A 16652-nucleotide genomic window follows, 5' to 3' on the forward strand; every position below is an offset into this window, starting at 1 on the left:
GTGTGTGTTGCATCAGATTTAAGGATTACAGTGGTACATGGATTCTATCCCAGACCTGCACAGTATTTGCACCCATATTTGATTATTTTAATAAAATCATTGTCGTAATTTGATGTTTCTCTACTTCCTTTGAAAATGTGGTCTGGTTTAGTGACCATGAGGGTAACTGCTCCGTTCGGTTTAAAGATGGATTTAAGATTAACTTTATTTGTCACATGTACATCGAAACATGCAGTGAAATGCATCAAATCAAATCAGCAAGGATTGTGCTGGGCAGCCCACTAGTGTCACCATGCTTCCAGCGCCATCATAGCAAGCCTACAACCTACTAACCCTAGTCTGGAATGTGGGAGGAAACTGGAGGATTAAGTCAAGCTTCCCTGTGTGCTACTATCAGGGCGAACCAAAGCAAATCTCTTGCCTGGATCTCTGGCCTGGATAAAGTGCGGCACAGAAGTTCACACTCCTAGGTCATCTCCTTAACTAAGGCAGTTAACCAATCTCCATCCATGGGAGATAAAGGAACCTGAAAAGTGATAGAACATAGACCAGTACAGCATAGGAACAGGCCCTTTGGCCCACAATGTTGTGCTGAACCAATTAAATCAGTAATCAAATGACCAACTAAGCTAATCTCGAATGCCAGCAAACTGTCTTATATCCTTCCATTTTCCTCACATTCATGTGCCCATCAGTTGAGACCCTCCTTTGGTCAGGGTTGACCATGGATGTTGTGTCCTAGCTGTCTCCATTGTTGTTGCTGCACCGTTAGTCAATACACAAGCCTGGCCAGTACAATGTGGGAAGAAAGCTGTGGCCTATACAGCAGGCTCCCTCTCTCCATGCAGCTGATGAACCCAAAGGAATGACAGAGACCAATACCAGTGGCGTCACAGGAGTTGCCAGTCAGCATTGAATTCAATGTAGGACTGCCTTAGGAACTCCAGCTCCAGATTTTTCCTCAGGATTTACTCCCAAAGCCTCCCCCATGAGTCTCAAGGTAGTGGAGGGTTGAGATCCGAGTTTTCCTTCTCCTAGATGAGTTGCCAACCACAGCTGAGTAGCCCTGCCTTTGCCCCTTCTCCTGTCAGTAGAAAATGTTTCGTCGGGCTTACTAGCTGAGCCAAATGTGAAGGCTGGGAGCTGGACTTGGTTATCAGAGGCTACTTGAGATGGATGCCATTGGGAGCATTTACTAGGTAGTGGGAGCTTATTTCTACTAACCGCCCCCCCCCCCAGCTATGACAACCTTAAGGAGCTGTGCCTATCTAAACATCTCTGAAAAGTTCCTAATGTATCAGATACCAACCACTGTGGAAAAAAAAACCTGCCCCTCACATCTTCTTTGAAATTACCCCCTCTCACCTTAAATGCATGCCTTGGGAGAAAAGTCCATGACTGTCATAATCTTATAAACCTCTGTCAGATCTCCCCTTAGCCTCCACCTCTCCAGAGAAAACAACTCAAGTTTGTCCAACCTCTCATTATAGCAGATGTCCTCTAATTCAGGCAGTATCCTGGTAAACCACTTCTGTGCCCTCCCAAGCATCAACATCCTTTCTATAATGGGATGACCAAACTCTATACGATGCTGCAGATGTGGCATAACCAGTTTTATAAAGCTGCAACATAACGAGGGGGAAAAAACAGATAATCCATTTTTGTTTGTCATATCATTGCTGTCACTTTGAACTTCTGTGGCTGTTGTCATAAATATCATTGCCAGGACAGAAGTTGCCAGCTGGAATACCAATAGCAGGGTATTGAGACAAATGCTGCCCTTGAAAGCCACGGTTAGTTTCTATTGAAATTTTTAATTTGCATCAAAATCAGATTCATTATCAAAGTCTCTATATGTCACCAAATACTATCCTGAGGTTCATCTTCTTGCAGGCATTCGTAGTAGAACAGAGAAATATCATAGAATCAATGAAAACTGCGCACAAAGACTGACAGACAACCATGTGCAAAAGATGACAACTGCAAATACAAAAATGATAACAATGAGTAACTAATTAACACTGAGAATATGAGTTGTAGAGCCTTGAAAGTGAGTCCATCGTTTCAGAGGCAGTGTTCACATGTTCATGGCAGAGGGGAAGAAGCTGTTCCTGACTCATTGAGTGTGGGTTTTCAGGCTCCCCAAGGGTAGGAATGAAAACTGAGTACAAGATATAGAAGCAAAATTAGGCCATTTCATCATGGTTGATCTATTTTCCCCAATCTCCTGCCTTCTTCCCATAACCCTTTTTCCCCTGACTAATCAAGAATCTATCAACCTCAGCCTTAAATATACACGAAGACTTGGCCTCCACAGTCACCTGTGGCAAAGAATTCCACAGATTCACCACTCTGGCTAAAGAAGCTCTTCCTCAACTCTGTTCTAAAAGGACACCCCTCTATTCTGAGGCTGTGTTCTCTGGTCCTAGAATCTCCCAAGATAGGAAATATCCTTTCCACACCCACTCTCTCAAGACCTTTCACCATTTGATAGGTTTCATTGAGGTCACCCCTCATTCTTCTGAATTCCAGTGAATACAGTCCCAGAGCTCTTCATATGACAAGCAATTCAACCTGGAATCATTTTTGCGAATATCTTTTGAACCCTCTCCAGTTCCAGCACAACCCTTCTAAGATAATGGGTCCAAAACTGCTCACAATACTCCAAGTGAGTCCTCACCATCCTTTATAAACTCTCAACATTACATCCTTGCTTTTATATTCTAGTCCTCTTGAAATGAATGCTAACATTGCGTTTGCCTTCCTCACCATCAAATCAACTTGCAAATTAACCCTTAAGGAATCCTGCACAAGGACTCCCAAGTCCTTTTGTGCATTGGATTGTTATATCTTCTCTTCATTTAGAAAATTCTCTTCCCTTTTGTTTCTCCTACCAAACTGCATTTCCATACATTTTCCGACACTATACCATCTGCCACTTCGTTGCCCATTTTCCTAATCTGTCTAAGTCCTTCTGTAGCCTCTCCACTTCAAAACTACCTACCCCTCTATCTATATTAATATCGTCTGCAAACTTTGCAACTAAGCCATCAATTCCATCGTCCAAGTTATTGACATATAATATAAAAAGACCCTTGTGTAACACCGGTCCCAAACAGAATAGGCCCCCTTTATTCCCACTCTTCACCTCCTGCCACTGCTTCATCCATGCTAGAATCTTTCCTGTAATACCATTGCCTCATAGCTTGTTAAGCAGCTTCATGTGTGACCCCTTGTCAAAGGCCTTCTGAAAATTCAAGTGCACAACATCCATCAATTCTCCTTTGTCTATTCTGCTTGTTAATTCTTCAAAGGAATCCAATAAATTTGTCAGGCTAGATTTTCCCTTGAGGAAGCCATGCTGACTACAGACTGTTTTATCATGTACCTCCAAGTACCCTGAAACCAAATCTTTAACAATCAACTCCAATGTCCTCCCAACCACTGAGGTCAGACTAACTGGCCTATAATTTTCTATCTTCTGCCTCACTCCCTTCTTGAAGAGTGAGGTGACATTTGTAATTTTCCAATCTTCCAGAACCATTCCAGAATCTTGTGAATCTGAAAGATAATTACTAATGCCTCTATAATTTCTTTAGCCACCTCTTTCAGAACCATAGGGTGTACACCATATGGTCCAGGTGACTTATCTACCTTTGGATCTTTCAGTTTCCCAAGCACCTTCTCCCCAGTAATGGCAACTTCACACATTTGTGTCCCTGATACTCTCGAACCTTCAGCATATTGCTAGTGTCTTCTGTAGTGAAGACTGATGCGAGATACTTATTCAGTTCATCTGCCATTTCCTTGTCCCCATTACTATCTCTCCAGCATCATTTTTCCAGCAGTCCAATGTCCACTCTTGCCTCTTGTTTACTTTATGTACCTGAAGAAACTTTTGGTGTCACCTTTAATATTATTGGCTAGCTTACTTTCGTACTCCATCTTTGCCTTTTTTAATTACTTTTTTAGTTTCCTTCTATTGGTATTTGAAAGCTTCCCAATCGTCTAACTTCCCAGTAATTTTTGCTCTATTGCATGCCCTCTCTTTTGCTTTTTGTTGGATTTGACTGCTCTTGTTAGCCAAGGTTGTATCATCTTGCCTTTAGAATACTTCTTCCTATTTTGGATGTGTACATCCTGTGCCTTCTGAATTGTTTCCAGAAATTCCAGCCATTGTTGCTCTGCCGTCATCCCTGCCAGTGTTCTTTTCCAAACTTTCTTGGCCAGCTCCTCTCTCGTACCTCTGTAATTCCCTTTCATCCACTGTAATACTGATACATCTGACTTTAGCTTCTCCTTCTCAGATTTCATCTTTACCCTAAGCTCTCTAATGCATTCCAGTTCATTGCACGGCACCCAATCCAGAGTAGCCCCTAGTGGGCTCAACCACGAGCAGCTCTAAAAAACCATCTCGTAGGCATTTTAAAAATTCCTCCTCTTGGGATCCAGCACCAACCTGATTTTCCCAATCTACCTGCATATTGAAATCCCGCCATGACTATTGTAACATTGCCTTTTTGGCATGCATTTTCTATCTCCCATTGTAATTTGTAGACCACAGACTTGCTACACTTTGGGGGTCTATATATAACTCCCATGTGACCCAGATGGAGAGGGTTCTAAATGTTGGATACTGCCATCTTTTATCTGTTTATTTTATTTTAGAGATACAATACAGAACAGGTCAACTGCACAGCAATATGCCGATATATTCCAGGCCACCAGAAAATGCTTTAGCCAATGCTTTCATTTTGACCACACCTAGATGACCGGCATGTAGCCCCTCCAACATTTTAGCTCTCCGTTTGGATGGTACAACAACTCTCAAACCCCACATAAAGCAAGTTCATCCTGGTGCAAAAATCGGGGATCTGACATTTCTGCCGCATATTCCAGCTATTTTGGGTTGCCAAGTAGATCTGAGACAACGTGGGGTCTTTCCTGGTTTCCCTTTGGATCATCTCTGCCAAAAGAGGGATACTTTAAATTTGCATTAGGAGCATCCAACATTTCAAGAGGAGTGCCCTCTATTGTAAATGTTTCAGGTATTTCCTTTTCCAAGGGTAAAAGGGACAATCCATCAGCATTTCCATGATTAGTTGTCCTCTTGAATTCGATCTTGTAATTGTGTCCTCCAAGAACCAAAGCTCATCTCCGCATTCATGCTGCTGCTGTTAGTGGAACCCTCTTCTGTGAACTGAAAATGGACACTGGAGGTTGATGATCAGTGAGGGTCCCGTACACGTACTGGTTGAAATGTTTGCATCCCAACCCAGTCTCAAGGCCTTTCTGCCAATCTCTGCATAACTTTTCTCTGCAGTGCTAAGGGAATGTGATGCCAAGGCTTTGGGGTGTTTGGTTCCACCACTCATAACGTGACAAGACCACTGTACATCTATACCATAAGACAAGACTTCACAGGTAAGCTTCAATGGACGATGTTCAGTGATTCCATTCAATTTAGTATCAGAGAATGTATGCAGTATAAAACCTGAAATCCTTATTCCTCGCAGACATCACAAAACAGAGAGAAAACAATACAAAGAATGAATGCTAGGACCCCAAAGCCCCTTCCCACTCCCACACTCAAACAGAAATGAAAGCATCAAATTGCCCGCTCCCCCGTCCCCACTCACTCCAACAAAAGTATCAGGACCCCCCCATACACTACCCACCATGCTGTCAATAGCAAATCCCCAGAGCCTGTGTCCTAGAGGCCATCAAAAACTACTGTCCATCCCAACACTTCAACATCTCAACAGGTCCTCTCTCTCACTAATTGAGGAGAGAGAGAGAGAGATTGCTCCTGCCACCGCGAGAGGGGAGGCTGACAGCTCGCTGCTCTGATGTTACAATCTGCAACATCGCTTACTCGAGAACCAGCAGACTCACCCTCACCATCAAGAGAGATTGCTTAAGTACAGAGGCCTCCAACAGCTGTGCCCGCTATCTCACTGCTGAATGAAAAATTTCATTGTGATTATAATTACTCATGTGCCTGCAATAAACTATTGTAACTTGCTGAGTAAGTTTTAAAAATTGAGCGAAAGTATGCAATAATCGTATGCGTCTCTCCCTCTGCTCTCTTTACCTGTCCCCTGGGTCACCTTCGTTTGAACTGCAGGCAGCAAGATTCCAAGAAGTTCCAAGTGAATGGTTTTGACATACAGTTTTACTGCTATTAAACATGTAACAGTTGCAAATCCAGATTCCGTGCTAATCAGGTCTCTGGTGTATCTCAGGGTGTAACACATAACCACTTGGTATATTTTTTGGCAGTTTAAAAAAATCAAGAAATGAATGGTTTGCATTAATATGTCACCTTAAAAATAAAGATTAGCTTTATTTGTCACACCTACATCAAAACATACAGTGAAATGTGTCATTAGCATCGAATCGAATCAGCATGTCGGAGTATACTGACTGGTTCAAGGTTTATTTTATTAAGGATGCATGTATGGTACAACTCTGGTATTTGTCCATCCATACTTTGGCAATAAAATGAACTTTGAAAGTTGAATCAGTCAGGATACTCTCCGCTGTACAACTATAGAAGTTTGTCAAAGTTTAAGATGACATGCTGAATCTCTGCAAACCTAATAAAGTAGAGGCACTGTCATGCCTTCTTTGTGATAGCACTTAAATGCTGGTCCCAGGACAGATCACTTGATACGATAATGCCAAGGACTGGCTGCATCAAAACCTGGTATTGCCAATGCCCAGGAATGGAAAAGTCTACCACAGGAAAAGCCTTAAGTCCCACACCACCAGGTTCAGGAACAGTTATTACCCTTCAACCATCAGGCTCCTGAATCAAAGGGGATAACTTCACACACCTCAACTCTGAACTGATCTCACAACCTATGGACTCACTTTCAAAGACTCTGTAACTCATGTTCTCAGTATTATTTATTAACTTACTTTGTTAAAATTTGCACAGTTTGTCTTTGTTTGCACATTTGTTGTGTGTCAGTCTTTGTAGTTTTTCACTGATTCTATTGTGATTCTGTTCTACAGTGAATGCCTGCAAGAAAATGAATCTCATATGGTGACATATACATTCTCTGATCATAAATTTACTTTTTGAATTTACATTAACTTTTTATATAGGCATCCGTTAGTCTCATGAGACCATGGATTTTTACCTTGGAAGGTTTCCAGGGTGCAGGCCTGGGCAAGGTTGTATGGAAGACCAGCAGTTGCGCATGCTGCAAGTCTCCCCTCTCCACGCCACCGATGTTGTCCAAGGGAAGGGCATTAGGACCCATACAGCTTGGCACTGGTGTCATTGCAGAGCAATGTGTAGTTAAGTGCCTTGCTCAAGGACACACACGCTGCCTCAGCCAAGGCTCAAACTAGCAACCTTCAGATCACTAGACGAATGCTTTAACCACTTGGCCACGTGCCAACACATTGACTTTAGACGATGTTTAAACAGCAGGCTTCCACAGTGTCTTTGAGATAATGATCCAATATTCTGTTCTGTAGATATCAGTTAAAGAATAAGTACTGGCCCCTGCATAGGGAGAACTCACCAACTAGTCCGCCATAATATATGCTCAATACTGCCTATACCTCTATACTATATTTCTATATATTTCTATTATGATATGCAGTATTATTATATTTTATTCGTAAATTACTAGACCTCTCATTGGCTCGGCATAATCAAAGACCCCAATCACTCTGGATGTTGTCTCTTCTCCCCTCCCATAGCTCAGAAGATACAAAAGCCTGAAAGCACAAACCATCACCAGGTTCAAGGATAGATTCTATCTCATTGTTATCAGACTCTTGTACAATAAGATGGACTCCCGACCTCACAATGATCTCGCACTTTATCATTTACCTGCACTGCACTTTTTTTCAGTAGTTTTTACACTTTGTTCTGCATTGTTATTGTTTTACCTTATTCTTGCTCAATGCATCATGTAATCATCTGTATAAACAATATGCCAGACATGTTTTTCTCAGTATCTTGGTACACGTGACAATAATAGACCGACAGCAATCCAGGCCAGAACTTGCAGTACCAAGATGAACTGTCTTAAGCTATGGCTCAGTACATCCTCTCAGCAACATCCCAAAGTAATGAAAAGTTGGTGAGTTCTCCCTGGTGAAGGGGCCAGTAGTTATTCTTTAAACTGGAGAAGCCGCTGAGTCTCTGCACACCACAATTTAATAAAGATTGTGTGACAGTGCTAAGCAAATACATTCATGGTCTGCTGGGTTCATTTTGCTGTAATCCCAGTAAAATCTGCTTTAGTGTGTCATGTCCAGCTACCTTTCAGCCCTTAAAGATGTGTGAAGAACTGAAAGCACAAGAGATTCTGTAGGCGCTGGAAATCCAGAGCTACACACACAAAATGCTGGAGAAACTCAGCAGGTCAGGCAGCATCTATGGAAATGAATAAAGAGTCAACGTTTCAGGCCCAGTCCTGATGAAGGGTCTCAGCCCAAAATGTGGACTGTTTATTCATTTCCACAGATGCTCCCTGGCCTACTGAGTTCCTCCAGCATTTAGTGTGTGTGTTTCTTTGTAAAGAGTTGAAATAGTTTTTAATCCACTTTCGACGAGCAGATAAGTGATATTTGAGGAGCTTAATCAGAAACTTTGGACATAAATGAACTGAAGAATGGAGGGCTTTTAGTGGATATTCGAACAACTGGTGTTGAGTAAGAGTAAGAGTTGTCTGATCTTCTTTGACAACTTACTGTGACTTCTGACAATCAGTCAGGATGTGGGAACTGCTGTGGAAAGCCTTTAAACAAAGTTTGCCTATGGGCAAGGATTCCTTCCTCTTGGTTGATTGACAGAACCTCGCTGGAGCCTGGAGCTTATCAGACACTAATTTGCCTTTACACAATCTCTATCCCGCTCTTCCATTCCCACTTAATGCAGAGAGGGGTGAGAAACCAACAAAGAAAAAGAAGTATATAAATGAATTGTCGTGCTGGAAATAGGTAAGGCAAAGGAAAGCCACATGGATTTCCAGATCACTTTGCATATACCAAATGAACAATTTAGCGTGGCCTTAAAGCTTCATGGACAAATTCAGCTGTAATGAGGCTAATTATAGTATTTGCCTAGCTTAGGAACATGGCATCTTACATCAGTGCTTCATAACATTGAAAAGTTGTTTCGAAAAAAAAATTCAAACATATACTGTGGATTGTACTCTGAAGCACAAAAGCTTTTCCCATAATGTCTCGGTGGTCCAATTATCATTTTAACCATATAATTTCCTGTTTGGCTTAACACATGCCATTATTTTGCTCTCTAAGGTGTGGCTCGCCAGTATCCTCAATCTGAGTCTTGCCCGTGCTTGCCTTGCGTTTTCTTCCTGTCTCTGGCTCAGCTTCAGGGAGCGTGGCTGCTGTTTAAGGGTAAAGACAGGACATGATCACCACCCCACAGAAGGTGCAACAGCACCTCTACTTTCTTAGAGGTTTGAGTAGATTCGACGTGTCATCTAAAACCTTGACTGTCTTCTACGGATGCACACTGGAGAGTATCCTGATCGCGGCTTGGTACGGAAACAGGAGTCGAGAAGTCTGCAGAACGTGGTAGATGCAGCCCAGTTCATCAGAGGAAATGCCCTCCCTGGCATAGAGCACATCTACAAGCAGCACTACTACAAGAAAGCAGTATCCATCATCAAGGGCCCCCGCCATCCGGGGCATGCTCTTTTCTCATTACTACCATTGCGCAGGAGCTACAGAAGCCTTGGTTCAGGAAAGGAATATTTATTACCCTACAATAAGAATCAGAATCACCTTTATTATCACCAGCATGTGTCATGAAATTTGTTAACTTAGCAGCAGCAGTTCAATGGAATATATAATATGGAAGAAGAAGAGAAAAAGAATAATAATAATAATTAAATAAGTAAATCAGTTACTGTATACATATATTGAATAGATTAAAAATTGTGCAAAAAAACCCAGAAATAATATATATTAAAAAGTGAGGTAGTGTTCATGGGTTCAATGTCCATTCAGGAATTGGATGGCAGAGGGGAAGAAGCTGTTCCTGAATCGCTGAGTGTGTGCCTTCAGGCTTCTGTACCTCCTACCTGATGGTAACAGTAAGAAAATGGCATGCCCTGGGTGCTGGATGTCCTTAATAATGGACACTGCCTTTCTGAGACACGTTCCTTGAAGATGTCCTGGGTACTTTGTAGGCTAGTACCCAAGATGGAGCTGACTAAATTTACAGCCCCCTGCAGCTTCTTTCAGTCCTGTGCAGTAGCCCCTCCATACCAGACAGCGATACAACCTGTCAGAATGCTCTCCACGGTACATCTATAGAAGTTTTTGAGTGTATTTGTTGACATACTAAATCTCTTCAAACTCCTAATGAAGTATAGTCACTATCTTGCCTTCTTTTTAACTGCACCAATATGTTGGGACCAGGTTATGTCCTCAGAGATCTTGACCAGGAACTTGAAACTGCTCACTCTCTCCACTTCAGATCCCTCTATGAGGATTGGTATGCGTTCCTTCGCCTTACCCTTCAGAATCATCAGGGTCCTGAAACAGCATGGATAACTTCAATCACCTTAACAGACTCTACAACTAATGTTCTCAGTGCTTTTTTTAAATTTTTAAAATGTACACAATTAATCTTCTTTTGCAGATTGATTGTTTGTTAGTCTTTGGTTTATGGTATAGTTTTTCATAAATTGTATTTCTTTATTTTCCTGTAAATACCTGCAAGGAAATGAATCTCAAGGTGACATATACTGTACGTACGTTGACAGTAGTTTTACTTTGAGAAGCAGCTTCACCAGGTTAGAAACCAGTCACATTCCAAATGCAACAGTATATGGGTAACACCATTGAGTCATTGAACACCAATTCATCAAGTCACTGTTCCTCTGCCAACTTTAGTTATATTGTCCAGTTCTTAAAAGCCTCAAGAAGTTATGTTCTGAAAGCTGATATCTATGGTGACCTGATGGATAGGGATTGCAGAAGGAAACAACAGTTTCTCAGAATCAGAGTCAAGTTTATTATCACAGACATAGGTTGTGAAATTTGTTGTTTTGTGGCAGTAGTATAGAGCAAGACATTTAAAAAATTACAAGTTACAATAAGAAGTGTAAAACATAAATTAGTGCAAAGAGAGAACAAAATAGTGAGGTAGTGTTTATGGACCATTCAGAAATGGCCAGAACCTGACGACAGAGGACAACAAGTTGTTCCTTCTGCGTTGAGTCTGTGTCTTCAGGCTCCTGTATCTCCTCCTTGATGGTAGTAAAGAGAAGAGGGCATATCTTGGGTGACGAGGGTCCTTAATGATTGATGCTGCCTTCTTGAGTCTTCACCTTTTGAAGACGTCCTCGTTGGTGGGGAGGCTGAGTTTACAACCCTCGGCAGCTTTTTCTGATCATGTGCAGTGGTCTCTCCATGCCAGATAGGGATGCAACCAGTTAGAATGCTCTCCACAGTATATTTGAAGAAATTTGCTAGAGTCTTTGGTGACTTACCAAATCTCCTCAAACTCCAAATATAATATAGCCATTCGTGTGCCTTCTTTGTAATTTCATCAGTATGTTGGGCACAGGATAGATCTTCAGAGACGTTAACATGCATGAACCTGAGGCTGTTCCTCCTTCCCACTGCTGATCGCTCAATGGGGGCTGATGGATGTTCCCTTGACTTCCCCTTCCTCAAGTCCATAATCAATTCCTTGGTCTTACCAACATCCATCAAGAAGGACCCCCCCACCACCCGGGACACGCTCTCTTCTCGCTGCTGCCATCAGGAAGAAGGTACAGGAGCCTCAGTACTAACACCACCAAGTTCAAGAACAGTTAATACCTCTCAACCACCATTGAAATGTTCCCACAACCAATGGACTCACTTTCAAGGACTCTTCATCTCATATTCTTGATACTTACTGTTTTTTTTTGTATAATTATTTCTTCTTTTTGTTTTTGAACAGCCTGTTTTCTTCTGCACTCTAGTTGAATGCTGTTGTTGAGCGGCCTTTTAGTGATTCTGTTATGCTTATTGTTCTATATATCTATGGCAAAATTAATCTCAGGGTTGTATATGGTGACCTATATGTACTTTCATAATAAAATTTACTTTGAACTTTGAACTAACGTGGGCAAGGCTGTTGTCGTGACATCGCTCAACCAGCTGATCTATCTTGCTCCTGTACACCACCTCGTCACCATCTGAGATAGTGCCAACAACGGTTGTATCATCAGCAAATTCATAGAAGGCATTTGAGCTGTGCTGAGCCACATGGTCAAGAGTGTAGATAGTAATAAGCACACCTAAGATAACATGCCATATTATTTCACAAGGGCTTGATTTTGCCCTGGCTGCGCAAGGGCATTTTGGTGCAATTGACTAAAATTTTCAGAATACCCTACAATATTTAAACAATGAGGTACCTGCTGTATATTTAATATATCAGTAATATTTGAGTAATCTTGTCAATGTATATTGTTTGATTAAGCATTCTTCGTTGTTTACGTAATTCATTATGGTTATACAGGTGTGTACATAGTATGTGAATGGCATAAGTCATCACGCTATCACATCATACATGCGTGTCTTGCTGAAAGTAAAAACAAAGTTAAACTGTTAAAGACAGAAGTAACTGGATACGTCAGAAAGATTGACACGTTCAATTGCACGAGATAATTGGATTCAGTATATTGAATGGATTGAGCAGTATTTTAAAGCAAATGGAGAAGTGAGTGCTAGTTTGGCTGAATGTATTTGATTTAAAGGCATGCAGTTTGCTTAGGAGTTTAACTGCTCCATCCAAACCAGCCAAAATGAGCTTTGCTGATATTGTGAAAATAATGCAGGAACGTTAGGAACTGAAACCATTGCTGATTGCAGAACCCTTTAGATTTCATAAGAGGAATCAAAAGGAAAGGGAGTCCATCTCAACATATGTGGCTGAATTGAAGAAGTTGTGTAAGCATTGTCAGTTCAATGACAGGCTTAACGATACATTGAGAAATCATTTAGGTTGTAAAATCTTACAAGAATGCATTCAAAAATGGTTCCTAACTAAAGCACGGCTTACATTTAAAAGAGCAGTTGAAATAGCTATATCAATGGAAACAGCGGACAGAGGTGAAATTGAGTTGCAGGCATGAATGAAAGTAAGCATGAACAAAATTGCAATGTCCAAACAGAAGCCTGATTGGCCAAATAAATTGTGTTACCATTGTGGCAGCACTCACATACACCTAACCAATGCAGATTTAAAGCGAAACTTGCATACAAACAGCCTGTCAGGCAGACAAAAATAAATGGACAGCAGAAGGAAGAACAAAAGATAAAAACGTCAATTTGCAGTTTCATAAAGCACTGATCTGCTTGCTGATGATAAAAAGACTTGAAAGTAATGCAGGACTGAGTAGCCTTAAGATTTACAATGTGAAAACCAACAATAGACAAGCAACATATCTTACACCAGAAGTTAATGGCAAAGTAATTAAAATGGAATTGGACACTGGCTCAGCTGTTTCAGTCATTCCACAAAATGAGTTTGAACGGCATTTCAAAGATACTGAACTAATGCCTGCAGATATCTAACTATGAGCTTATGCTGGGGGAAAAATAGCTCCTGTGAGAATGACATCATACTGTGAAATAGAACAACCAACAAGCCAGATCAGCCTTGTATGTGGTAAAAACAGGAGGGCCAGCATTGTGGGGCCATGAGGGGCTGAGACAACTACAACTTGATTGGAGATCCATCCACCATCTGCGTTCCACATCCCCTGTAAAAAAGTCAACTGAAAGGGAATTAAGGAAGGTACTGAATGATGCTCAACTGTCTTCATGCTATACACCATGAACTGTTGCCTAATAAAAGGCAAATGGGTGTTGGTGCCAGCCCCTGTGCCTCTGGTTGGAAAGCATATTGGACTAAGGAAGGACCATGCTGCTCAGAAGAATCATGAAAATGGCGAAAACAGTGCCCCAACTCCAACAGTTCTTGTAGGCAACATGTCTGAGAAAGCTTCTGATATGTTAATCAGGCTGTCATTTGCAAAATGTGGCTTGGTTTTAAGCTGCAGGAGAGTTCAAGAAGCTTCAGGAAAGTTGCAAACATTCAGCTTCTGTGAGTATTAAGAAACACAGTCTACTCTGCGTGCATTAAGGTTATTTCATGAGCTTTAAGTGGGAGACAAAAAGCTGTTTGTAAAAGTAGATACAAAGATCAAAGCCCAGTTGGACAATAGATGGCCAAAAAGAAAGGAGTCAATGGAGATAAAAAAACAGAATTCGTCATATGATGTTGTGGATGACAAGAGAAGAGATCAGATCATAAAGGGAGCAATAGAAGGATTAATAAGAGAGTGCTCCAGTGAACTAAGTGCACCATCTCAAGATCAAAATGCACAAACTTGAAAGAAGGAAACTGACAAGAAAGAGGAGGATGACATAAGTGCTATGGAGATGGAAAAGGATAAACGAGACCTAATTTCTCCAGAAATTAGCAAATTCAGATACTCACTAGAAGAAAAAGGACCAGAAGTTGAAAAGGAGAGAAGAGATAGGAAGAAAAATGAGCAAGAAAGAGAACTGCGTGAAAGAGAGAAGGAACAGGACAGGGAGAGAAGCAAAGATCAAAGTAGATCCAGAGTGAGAAACCGAGAAAAGAAGAAAGATGCCCAGAGCTGTCAGAACCACTTCCTGCAGTCTCAGAGTCAACTACAACCACCACGAAGGAGGTCCCAGAACCTGAGATTGTTCTTGCAGCCACAAGTCTCACCTGCCAAGCAAAGTGACCCCCTTGTCAGGAAAGACATTATCTCACAAGTGTAAGAAAACCTCCAATGCAATTATATCTTTAGTGAAAATTTATAATTTACTATCTGTAGATGTCTACATAGTAGTTGTATTACATAGTATACTGTAGATATAATATATGTATATAAGATGAGAAGCATTCTATATTGAGTTGGAGTTTATAGCTAAGCAGGGAGGAGTGTTATGTATTAAATATATCAGCAATAGTTGAGTATTATTGTAAATATAATGTTTGATTAAGCATTCTTTGTTTAAGTAATATGGTTATATGTACGAAGTACACAAATGGTATGTGGCATCACACCACCGCGTCGTATGTGTGCACCTCGCTAAAAGTAAAAACAAAGTTAGACATGTTATCTCTTAGCTCCCTTGTTTTCCTTTTGATTAGTTTTATGGTTTGGAGTTATGAAACATAATAATACTATCACCATATTAAGACAATAAGACATAACAGCAGACTGGACAAAGTAAACAGGCTAACAACATCCAGTTATTTCATAAAGTCTATTGAAAGATCATAAGACATAGGAGCAGAATTAGACCTTTTGGACCATTGAGTTTGCTCCAGCATTTGATCAAGGCTTATTTACTTTTCATCTTAACCCCATTCTCCTGCCCTATCTCGGTAACCTTTGATTCCATTACTAATCAACCTCCACTTTAAATATACCCAATGACTCGACCTCCACAGCTATCTGTGGCTATGAATTCCACAGATTCACCATCTTCTGGCTAAAAAAATTCCCACCTGTTCCAAAAGGACATTCTTCTATTCTGAGGCTGTGTCCTCATGTCCTAGACAACCCCACCATAAGAAACATCCTCTCCACATCCATGCTATCTTGGCCTTTCGATATTTGCTAAGTTTAAATGAACCCTCCCCCCTCCCGCCATTCTTCTAACTTCCAACAAGTGCATGGTCAAGAGGTTCAGTTGTTCAGACCAGACATCACAGCAGGGATGAAATGTGATCTAAGTGACTTTGACCATGGAATTATTGTTGGTGCCAGACAGGGTGACTTGAGTATTTCAGAAACTGCTGATTTCCTGGGATTTTCACGGACAGCAATCTCTAGAGTTTACAGAGAATGGTAAGTAAAACAACAAAAAACATTCAGTGAGTGGCAGTTCTGTGGGTGAAAAAAATTTGTTAATGAGAGAGGTAAGTGGAGAATGGCCGGATATGTTCAAGCTGACAAGAAGGCAACGGTAATTCAGATAACCATGCGTTACAACAGTGGCATGCAGAAGAGCATATCTGAATGCACAACACGTTGAACCTTGGAGTGAATGGGTTACAGCAGCAAAAGACCACAAATATACACTCAGTAACCACATTACTAGGTACATACAGAACCTAATAAAGTGCTCACTGAGTGTGCGTGTTCAAGTCTGTGCTGGCAGTCATTTAACCCAAGTGTCAGTGTGCAACCCACTGAGCCACATCTGATACAAGAGGAATTTATGACCTTGTATACAATCATTCAATAAACTAAATGGAAAATCTGGGCTGCACTGCAATCCACATATTGGTTGCAAGGGAGCTTGAAAATCTTAAACTTTACCCGCAAACTTCGAATGCAGCTCAATAAGCTTAGCGCCAAGTGATTTGTGAAAATGTTTTAAACTGTCGGGCGCCAGCAATAAGGGCCAATTGACTAAGAACCAGTCAACCAGAATCATATCCAGCCAGGCTGTTCCTGCAGTTTATACACCTATTTAAGAGCAAATCGATCTTTTGAAACATTCATTAATTTCTGCTGATGGTTTAATAGTAACGTATTCAGTGGGGCAGAGTTTCGCAATGGAAAGTGCAGAGCTGAGGCAAATACATGCGGAGTACTAACGAA

The sequence above is a fragment of the Mobula hypostoma genome, chromosome 25, assembly GCF_963921235.1.
Source record: "Mobula hypostoma chromosome 25, sMobHyp1.1, whole genome shotgun sequence".
NCBI classification, from domain to species: domain Eukaryota; kingdom Metazoa; phylum Chordata; class Chondrichthyes; order Myliobatiformes; family Myliobatidae; genus Mobula; species Mobula hypostoma.